This window comes from Oryctolagus cuniculus, chromosome 12 (genome assembly GCF_051225735.1).
Source record: "Oryctolagus cuniculus isolate XC-2025 breed Fujian yellow rabbit chromosome 12, ASM5122573v1, whole genome shotgun sequence".
Taxonomy (NCBI): domain Eukaryota; kingdom Metazoa; phylum Chordata; class Mammalia; order Lagomorpha; family Leporidae; genus Oryctolagus; species Oryctolagus cuniculus.
This window is the reverse complement of record NC_142878.1, coordinates 82981416-82992906: the sequence shown is the minus strand read 5'-3', so window position 1 is coordinate 82992906 and position 11491 is coordinate 82981416.

Here is an 11491-nt window from a genome sequence, read left to right as displayed (position 1 = left end):
CTCTGCAATACAGTGATATTATTTTTATTTGAAATAGCCAATTGTATTTAAGAAACTTAAAAATGAGGAAAAAATATCCTATGTTTTCCCCAGGATATAACATGTTCATTACTCTTTATTTCTTTTTGTAAATTCAGATCTCCATCTGGTATCATTTTCCTTTTTCCTGAAGAACTTCCTTTAACATTCATTTTTTCACTTCCTTGTTTTTATTTATTTATTTGTTTGTTTTCATTTTATTTGAAAGACAGAGATATAAGAGACAGAGAAAGATCTTCCATTGGCTGGTTCATTCCCCAAATGCCTACAATTCTCAGGGCGGGGCCAGGCCAAAACCACAAGCTGAATCTCAAGCCAGGTCTCCCATACAGGTGGCAGGGAACCAAGTACTTGGGACATTGTCTGCTGCCTTCCAGGATGTGTCCCTGTAGGAAGTGGATCAGAAGCAGTGCAGCTGGGATTCTGGCCAGAAACTACTGTAAAGGATGCAAGGTGTCCCGAGTGGGGTGCCCAGTGCTGCCATGCCAAATGCCTCTCCCCTGTTGCATGCTTTATAGTTTAGGTCCCCTGGTGCTGGAATCAGTCAACTCTGTCCAGAAAATACATATTTGTACTTCAATTTTTCATATTTTCAGGTGTGGAACTCTGAAATTTCACTCCCCCATCTTCTGGTTTGCATGGTTCCTTATGAGAAGCTCTGATAATTCTTTTTGTTCTGTATACAAAGCATATTTTTTAGGGGGGCTGCTTTTAATATTTTCTCTTTACCACTGATTTCAGTAATGTGATTATCGTGTACTGTATAATACCTCTTTTTTCAGAAAAATTTTTTAAATTTTAAATTTTTTTAACAAATTCAATGTGATTTGTAGATAACAATTATATGAACATAATGATTTTCCCTTCCTCCTTCCCCTCACTGTGTAATACTTCTATGTGTGTGATTGTTCTTGTTGGGTTTATTGAACTTGAATCTGCAAGCTATATTTTCCATGAAATTTGGAGAATTTTTGTCCATTGTTCTACAATTGTTTTATCCTTCTCTGTTTCCTTCTGGAATTCTAATTGCATATACGGAAGATTGTTTTGCCCTCTTCCACAGATCATAGATTTTATGAGCCATTTTTTTCTTTCTCTGTCTCATTTTGGTGATTTTCTACTCCTTTGATTTACATTCCTGATAGTTTTTGCTATGGTATCTAATCTGTTGTTAATTACGTCCAGTAATTTTCATTTACAATATTATATTTTTCATATCTAGAGGCTTCATTTAAGTCTTTTCCTGGACTTATTTATACAGTTAGTTATCTCTTTTATTTCTGAATCTGTTTCTATTGATTGATTTTTTCTCCTGGCTATGTGTCATATGTTTGCTTTTTTGCATGCGGTGTAATTTTTTATTGAGTGCTGGATTCTTGTGAATTTTAAGTTACTGAGTGCTGAAAGATGTTTGAAAGAGTATTGGACTTTATTCTGGCCTGAAATTAAGTTATTTAAATTTATTTGATCCTTTCAAGTCTCAATCTTGAGATTTGTCTAGCTAGTTCACAGCAGCTCTTATTCTAGGTAGGACTGTGTAATTGCACTTCCAAGGTGTGACCCTTCAGAGAGCATTCTCAGTAGCCCTGTGTATTGCAGGGTTGCTGGGAAGGTAACGCATTCCCAATGCTCTGTGAGCTCCAGTAATTGTTTTGCTTACTGCTTTGCAGTGGTTCTTTCCTTGACTTCAAGAGTAGATCTTTACTCAACTAGAGACTCCGGGAGACTCCTTCGCAGATCTCCTTTAATGGATCCTGCAAATTCTAGATAACGAATCCTTCTCAAGCTCCAGTCTCTGTCTCCTAAGAACATCGATATCGCTAGGTTTTGGATTCTTTCTCCTTCCTCTGCAGCTTGGAAACTCCCTCTAGGCAGTGTGTTGGGTAATTATACGGAATGCCTCATTTGTTCTGCATTGCTCAGGGACCACAGCCCTCCTTTGCCTGAGACAGTTTTAAACATATTTCGCATGGATTTCTAGTTGTTTATGATGGGAATGCAATTCCAACAGCTGTTAATTTTTTATTTGCATAAACAGAAGTCTGTCTATGAATACAATTTCTCATGAAAAAGAGTTTTTGAAGTAAAATATCCCCTTTTCTAAGCAATTAATTAAAATATTTTGTTTTTCCATTTTGAAGTATAACAAAGCTTCTTTAAATTTAAAACAAACTTTAAGTATTCCTTTTTCGATAGTTTTAGGCTAACAGGAAAGACAGCAGAGTTTCATTTTACTTACATGGAGTCACTTTTTGCAATACAAACTATGTATTAAAAATTTGTCCTAATATATACAAAATATTGTAGGAAATATGTAGAATTGGGAGATGTGAGCTTATCTTTGGTAGAAAATGTACTATCTTTGTGCCCGCTTAGCTTTCACTAAAATTACTTATTATTATTATTATTATTATTATGATCTTTGATAATTATAAAAATGGAAATTTATGTAGAATTTGGGATATTGGGTCAGTTGAGAAGTTAAATATGACATAATATCAGTGATTCAGATGATATAAGATCAAGTGTGGATGATTCCTTTATCAGAATCAAAGTTCCATCCATGATGGCAGGAAGATATATCTAGATATGACTGGTATCAAAACATGTACTTGCCACTTCATTAGATACCCGTCAGTCCTCTCAGAAATCAACTTCTATTCTGTTAACTCTCCCTAAACATGTTGTCAATATTTATGGTTTTCCTTTTTTGAATTAATCTAATCCAGTATAGTAAATTAGACTCTGTTATATAGAACTTTTGAAAACTAACTCAAGAGGCAGGGGGTTGAAGAACTAGAGATATATTAAATCAAATGTGTTCCAAAATTTCTGTCTACTTATGTGTTAAATACTTTGCAAAACTAGTTACTTTCATTCTCATTTGCCAGAGAAGTATACTTTTCCTTGTATATGTCATTATCCCTGAACAGAAATAAGATAAGATTTTTTTAAAATACCGGTTATGTTTTATTGTCATGTCTTCACCTTTGAAGAGAGACACATTTGGAAACATCATTACTTGGTAAATCCTCCTTTATGCTGTGTTTTCTATATTCTGATAATTAAGCATAGTATAATCAGTAGAGATTAACTGTGATCATGAAATTGTAAAGCTGATAAGAAACAGATCTCTTATAATCCAGCCATAAATTCCCTGAGGCTTTATTTTCACTTTTGAAAAAATAAAGTTGAATTTTCCTGGTTGCCATCAAGTTTTAGACTATGGAAATATCAACACCTTTGTGAGTCCAGTTTTGCTTCATAATTATCAAAATAAAATAATTGATGTGCATAAAGGGATTACTATTTAAAAATTCATAGCATATTGTTTTCATTTTGTTTTTCTTATATTTATGTTATGTAAAAATGTGTCTCAGGTTTTGTGTACTGTGACATAACTGCAGAGTTGTTCCCCTTTATATAACTGTACACTTAGGAAGAAAATCATGATGTCATGATGCCTATGGTCCTCTGTATTCTTTGTTATCAATTGAAAAATAAACTAGATTTCCTAATTCTCCAGTTCCTTGGGGACTGATTTTAAAAGACAACCTGAATTTTTACTTTCATGCAAAGATGCTGCATTGTTTACAAGATGAATATTAAAATGATACAATTAGAATGAAAAGTGTTTTCCTTTGGAGTTCTCTAGGGAAAGAGTGAGACAGACAGACACCTTAAGGTCTGGATAGCATGGGACACATTATCTACAACACTGATTTTATATTAATGCATTCTACTAATCAAGTTGATTGTCTCTGTTGACTAAAGTTAGCATTAATCCTTTAGTTTGCAAATACTGCGATTCTAAAAATTACATTTCCAGTGTAATCGCTGGTGGTTATGCTGCATGGTGTCATTGTATGCTCACTGCTGAACAGATTATTTACACTTGCTCTACAAGATGAAATTAGGCCCAACGTATCTTTCTTGCAAAATTAGTAGACATGCTGGTTGCTATTAAACCTGATCAGCTGGTATCACAGCAGGGTGCTTGTAAAAAATTACTTAATATCTCTTTGTTTACAGTCTTCACTGAGATGAATATATTTAATGCAATTATTCAACTGCTAACTAGCTACTGATGTTAACTATTTCTGCTTAAAGAAGTTGTGTTTTAAATAAAAACTATGCCACATCAAAGATTTGATTTTCATTTTTTAAACTATTTCATAATATATATATATACATTTTTCAAAAAATTTACTTCTATATTTAATAGGCAGAGTTACAGAGAGAGAAGAGAGACACAGAGAGATCTTTCATGCATTGGTACACACCCCAGATGCCGCAACAACCGGGACTTGACCAGGCTGAATCCAGGTGCCAGGAGCTTCTTCCAGGTCTCCCACATGGATGCCGGGGCCCAGGGACTTGGGCCATCATCTGCTGCTTTCCCAGGCACTTTCGCAGGGAGCTGGATCAGAAATGGAGCAGCTGGGATGTGAACTGGTGCTGTATGGAATGCTGGCACTCCAGACCTTGGTTTAACCAGCTGCTCTGCAGCACTGGCCCCTCTGTATCTACATTTATATGTATAGTCTTTATAAGTTTTGTGTTGATTAAGCACATAGGTGTTATTTTCATAGAGGAATTTGATAATTTGCATGTCTTCAGAGAGGATGGCATTGTGTCAAATAAACCACTGGTATACAAAGAACCATCTGGGGACAATTCACTTAATGAGTGCCTCAATTTCCCTTTTAAACAACAATGAAATGTTGTGGGACAAATAAGGATTTAGTGGTGTACATTCAAACAAACTTTGCTGAAAACAGTGACTAAAATCTAAACCTTTTTCTATCCTATCCTATCCTATCCTATTCTACCCTATCCTATCATTGTTTCAGAAAAACAGGAAATAGGAAAAATATGCAAATATATACCCATAGTGCCTACTGCTTTCAAGGGGACTCATGCAGGTGTGTCGTGAACAGAGTTGATACTAAGTCTCTTCAGTTGGCTCAACAATTTAGGCTTTTATTTGTCTTTATGTTTTATTATACCTCCCCAACAGCTCCCAAAGTGAATGTGATTCATGTCTTGAATCATCACGTCTTATAACTGTCCTCTATTTGTGTGGACCTGGTTGGTTAACAAGATCATTTGGTCATCTAGGAAACCTCAAATCCAAGGTTTATTCATTTCTTGGCTCCTACATACCAGTTGAAATTGGAGAAGACTCTCTTAAAAATGCATAGTTACAAAGCCAGCGCTTGTGGTGTAGTGGGTAAAGCCGCCGCCTGTAGTGCCGGCATCTCATATGGGCACTGGTTCAAGTCCCGGCTGTTCCACCTCTGATCCAGCTCTCTGTTATGGCCTGGGAAAGCAGTAAAAGATAGTCCAAGCCCTTGAGCCCCTGCGCCCCTGTAGGAGACCCGGAAGAAGCTCCTGGCTCCTGGCTTCAGATTGGCACAGCTCTGGCCGTTGTGGCCATCTGGGGAGTGAACCAGCGGATGGAAGATCTCTCTCTCCCTGCCTCTCCTTCTCTCTCTGTGTAACTCTGCCTTTCAAATAAATAAATCTTTAAAAAGAAATACATCATTTCCCAGGTATCATTTTTTAAAAGATTTGTTTATTTCTTTGGAAGGCAGAGTTACCAAGAAAGACAAGGACAAACAGAGGGATCTTCTATCTGTTGGTTCACTCCCTAAATGTCTGCAGGTCAAAGGCAAGAGCTTCATATGGGTCTCCCATGTAGTTGGCAGGGACCCAAATACTTGGGCAATCTTCCACTGCTTTCCCTGATCAGAAGTGCCAGGCCCTCCAAGCATCACCCCAAGGTGTATAAGGTAGCAGTGTTGGGGAGGACACTGTCATGTAGTGGGTTAAGCCACTGCCTGGAGTGCCAGCATCCCACATGGGCACCAGTGGAAGTCCCAACTGCTCCACTTCTGATCAGCTCTCTGCTGATCCATCTTCCCTGCCTTCCCTGGCTTTGGCCTGACCCAGCCCCAGCCATTGTGATCATTTGGGGAGGAACTAGCAGATGGAAGACCTCTCTCCCTCTCTCTCTGATTCTCTCTCTCTCTCTGATTCTCTCTCTCTCTTTCTCTCTCTCTCTCTCTGTAACTGGGCCTTTCAAATAAATAAAAAAATAAATCTCATAAAAAAGCAACATGATCAGCTATTATTTTGGGGTTTGGGAAAACAGCTTAATGATATTGGTAAACCTGGGGGCCAGTTTAAGCCACCGTCTGGGATGCCAGAACCCCACTCCACATGCACATTGATTCAAAGCCTGACTGCTCCACTTCAACTCCTTGGTAATGCTCCCAGGAAAGCAGCACAGGATGGCTCAGGTACTTGGGCCCATGTACCTACATGGGAGACCTGGATGAAGCTCCTGACTCCTGCTGTTTTGGCCTAGCCCTGGCATTTATGGCCATCCTGGGGAGTGAACCAGTGGATGGGAGATCTGTCTCTCCCTCTCTCTCTGTAACTCTACCTTTAAAGTAATTAACAATAAATATTTTTTTTAAAAAAATGAGAAACCTGGAGAATTGTAACTTCTCTTTATATTGATTGAACCTCAGCCCAACTTCTCCTCTGATGGGAGGACTTGTGCTATTTTTTTGCATTTACTTGAGTCACCAGACTTCTTAAATAGGTTTTAAAAAGTTGTAAGTAGAATACTAACTTAAGAGTTATTAATGTAATTATTTATTAGAGCTTAGAGGGGAGGTATGCTTTTGTTCACAGTGAATCCCTATACCCAGCACAACATCCAGTGTGCAGTAGCAGGAACCCAACAAGTGTTTGTGGAGTGGATGCACATCAGCTGCTTCTGTGCTCTTTTGCTGCGAGCCGTTGCTATACCTGCATATCTGTGAGTTCCAGGTGTCACACTGCTGTGCCTCACTTTTGTCTCTGAAAACTATCAGTGAAGGTCAAGCCGGAAAGAAGGGATCAGTCTACTTAATTCAGATGGAAATTAATGCAAAGAAGAGCTGAGTGGTACAGGGCTGCAACTCAGGATTATTAGCAGAGTGGGGAGTCACACTGGAGGGACGAAGGAGCTGAGGGACTGGCAGTGCCTTGTGGGAGCTCAGACGTGAGGGCCTGTGTGATACGCATTGATGCCAAGGGGGTGATACAAGGCAGAGAAGAAGGGGAGAAGCACTCCAGCTTCTCTCTCTGCTCTGTGATTTCTCGTTGACCAAATCCTGCACCACTCCCACTGATGTGGGGTCATAGAGAAAATAGATAGACTCCACCAGCTCAGCCCCAGCACCAAGCTGAGAGGAGAAGAGCAAGGCCTGGTCCCATCTGTTACCAAGGGAAGATGCTTTGGGATACTGCCTATTCTGTGCATTCTCCCTCCCTCTGATGTGCCCTCCATGCCAGGTACCCCTCCGGTGTGACTTCACTGGCATCCTATGTTCCTAAGAGACCCTTTTGTGGGATACCTGACAATCCAACATCAGGCAACTCCTGCATATTTTATTTGTTTCTGACCCAGTCCAGTAGGAATGAATCCACTGGGATCTTGCTCTAGAGTTCATCACCACCAAGAACCAGTGGATGAACTGCCAGAATTCAGTGGAGAGAGCAATGTGATCCTGGTAAGCTTCCAGTGGTGTGCTTAGGGCAGCCTCTGCACCACTTTCCAATGAAGAGCTGTTTTGTTTTTGGCAACCATTAGCCCTTCACATTTTGTGATTGCCAGTGAGGATTTGTGTTGCAAAATAAAGATAAGCTTCAAATTGAGATGATCAGTAGGAGTCGTATTACTAGTATTCATTACATTTTTCACAAGGCAAGTGCTTTGCTTTTGACACATCCATGATGTAAAGGCAGGGTTCCCCCTCTCAGCGCTGTTGATGTTTTTGGATTGGACAAGTCTTTGTTACAGGCTGTCCCTGTGTTATAGGATGCTTAATAGCACCTTGGGTCTTTATGCCCTGGATGCCTGGAACATTCCCCCCCCCGACCCCCCAGTTCTGACAACCAGAAATGTCTCTGAAATCACCCATGGGCAAGAACCACTGTGCTAAGGGGAATACAGTGGTTGTCATTTCCACTTCACAGGTGGAGAAAATGAAGATCAAATATGATAAGAGAGCATATCAGGGCCTTCTGCCACGTTGTCACATTTCAGGGAATCAAGTATCAATTTTAGGGGTAAAAAAAAAGTAAGAATCTTGATAACAGAAGGATCATGGAATTATTCTAACAACTATATGTTGTAAGAAATTGAGTATCAGGACTACTGGGGACAGCCCTCGAATTTGCTTAGCATGGAAAGCAGCACTACTGGCTTCCCATCTGGCTCTGACTCAACGACTCAATTATTTTGTTTTTCCTGCAGCTTAAGCCTTTGATGTCTTCAAGATAAGAACACCTTAATTTCCCTCATCACATCTGTTTCCTAATGTGCGTGTTTTCCTCTGTGTCAGCAGTTGGCTACCAGATGAAGTTTAGATGAATGGTCTTCAGCTTACCTTACAGTTGTTTTATGATGGGGTTTGGATGAAAGAGTTACAGCAGATACTGCCAATAAGAAGAAGCCTGCACTCTCTACAGTTCATTGGAGCCATATGGATCAGAACAGCTGGGAGGATGCATTTGCTACCTGAGGCCAGCAACTGTGTCGCCAACCGTGACTCCCATTTGCTGACCCTTGTATAATGCATTGCAGTAGAGGAAGGTTGATCACTCCTTCCCACTCTGTGATGGATGGTGTTGTTTAAAACTGATGGTCTTACAAACCATTGTTGAGTTTCCATGTCTCACAGATGGAAGCAAGGCAGATAGTCAATAAATAATACCATCTTCTCCAGGGACACACACTGCCCTCTTCCGTGAGGGCCAAATTGTCCTTCTGATAAGTAGGCATGAAGTCAGCTTAGCCTTGGAATGCAGAGGCTTCTGGAAAAAATTGTTTCTGGTTGGTATCATCATAAGCAAATATGCTTCTTTGTGGACCTGTAGTTCAAGATTGCTTTGTGTGTGGTATCTGATTCCTAGATGGGCTCCTGCTGCACCTGCTCCCATTGGATGCTGACGTATGACTATGGGGGGGGGGGTAATGAGGCTTGAGGGGATAATAATGTACACATTTAAATGTGCTCCTTAGACTGTGTTGAGTGCTGTTTGATGCAAGGTGATTTTCATTGGTTACAGAAGGTTAGGGAACTCATCCACACAGAGCTGTCTGAAAGGACTGTGTATCAGTTTTGTTTTGTTTTTAAAGATTTATTTATTTGAAAGGTAGAGTTGCAGAGAGGCAGAGGCAGAGAGAGATAGAGAGAGGTCTTTCATCTGCTGGTTCACTCCCCAAATGGCCTCAATGGCTGGAATTGGGTCTGTCTGAAGCAGGAGCCAGGAGCTTCCTCTAGGTCTCCCATGTAGGTGCAAGGGCTCAAGGGTCTGGGCCATCTTCTACTGCTTTCCCAGGCCATAGCAGGGTGCTAGACCAGAAGTAGGGCAGCTGGGACTCGAACTGGCCCCAAATGGGATGCCAGTACTATATGCAGAGGCTTTACCGGCTATGCCACAGACTGGTGCCTGTGTATTAGTTTTTTTTTTTTTTTTGACAGGCAGAGTGGACAGTGAGAGAGAGAGAGCGACAGAGAGAAAGGTCTTCCTTTGCCGTTGGTTCACCCTCCAATGTCCGGCGCACCGCACTGATCCGATGGCAGGAGCCAGGTGCTTCTCCTGGTCTCCCATGGTGTGCAGGGCCCAAGTACTTGGGCCATCCTCCACTGCACTCCCAGGCCACAGCAGAGAGCTGGCCTGGAAGAGGGGCAACCGGGACAGAATCCAGTGCCCCTACCGGGACTAGAACCCGGTGTGCCGGCACCGCAAGGCGGAAGATTAGCCTAGTGAGCTGCTGCGCCGGCTGTGTATTAGTTTTTGTTACTACAACAAAATACCCAAGAGAAGCTACAGTTGAATGACATGGTTTTGGAGTTTCACAGTCCAAGATTCAGCAGCCCCTGTTGGTCTGAACATCTGATGAGGCTGGAGGATGGCAATAGAGGAGCAAGTGCAGGGAAGGAGCACACGGAGAGCCAGGAAGTGGAGAGAGACAGGGAGCACACTCCTTGTCAGCTATGTCTCTGTGGTCCCCCTCCTAGGGCTCCACCCTAACAACCTAATCCAATCTAATCTTTCAAAGGCCCCGCCTTCAGATACCATAATCTTCATTTTAATCCATTAGTAATTGACATTAATCCATTAAACATTAACATATGACTTTGGGGATCAAGCCTTCAACACATAAGTCTTTAGGGGACAGCCAAACTAACATGAAAACCATAGCAGATCGTCACAATTGACAGCATTCAACTTTTACATAATCCACGTGACTTGCAGGCACTGAGTTCAGGTTCCCCAAACAACCTTCTATTTTCAACTTGGCTTTTTCAGTAGTCTCATCTTCAATGAGATATCCTATCTCATAGGGAAGGCAAACCAATGGGAGTGCCTTTGTCATGTTCTAATCAATATCTGCAACAGGTATATTTCTCACTATACAAATTAATAAACTGGGGGCTGGCGCTGTGGCATAGTAGGTTAAGCTTCTACCTGCAGCATTGGCATCCTATATGGGCTCTGGTTCGAGTCTTGGCTGCTCTTTTTCCAATCCACCTCTCTAATAATGGCCTGGAAAGGCAGAGAAAGATGGCCCAATTGCTTGGGCTTTTGTGCCCATGTGGGAGACCCAGAAGAAGCTCCTGGCTCCTGGCTTTGGAATGGTCCAGTTGCAACCATTTGGGGAATGAAACAGAGGATGGAAGACCTCTCTTTCTCTTTCCTCTCTCTCTCTCTTTCTCTCTCTCTCTCTGTGTGTGTGTGTGTGTGTAACTTTGCCTCTCAAATAAATAAATAAATTTTTAAAGAAATTTTAAAAATTAATAAGCTGGAATCCAGTTAGGAGATGAGTTTCCATAGTTGTAAAAAGCTTAGACGTGATCCTTGTACTCTAGCTGCATTCATTTGTATGGAAAGAAAATGAAGCGCCAGAGTAACTTCTGCATTTCATCGGATGTTCCTTTTTTTCAAGTTTATTTGTTTTGTTTACTGAAAGGGCAGAGAAACAGAAAGATATGTAGGGAGAGGGAGAAAGAGATCTTCCATCCAATGATTCGTCCCCCAAATGCCCACAACAGCTGGGACTGAGCCAGGGCAAGTCAGGAGCCAGGAACTCCATCTGGGTCTTCTCCATGGGTGGCAGGGACCTGGGTGCTTGAATTGTCATCTGCTGTCTGTTGGGTGCACATTAGCAGGAAGCTGAGTTGGAACAAAGTGAGACTTGATCCCAAGCACTCTGATATCGCATGCGGGTGTCCCAAGTGTTGCTCTGCATCAGGTGTGTTTTTTTTTCCTCAAAAGATTATATTTATTTATTTATTTATTTGAGAGGTAGATTTACAGATAGCGTGAGGGAGTGACAGAGAAAGGTCTTCCATCCACTGGTTCACTCCCCAAATGGCTGCAATGG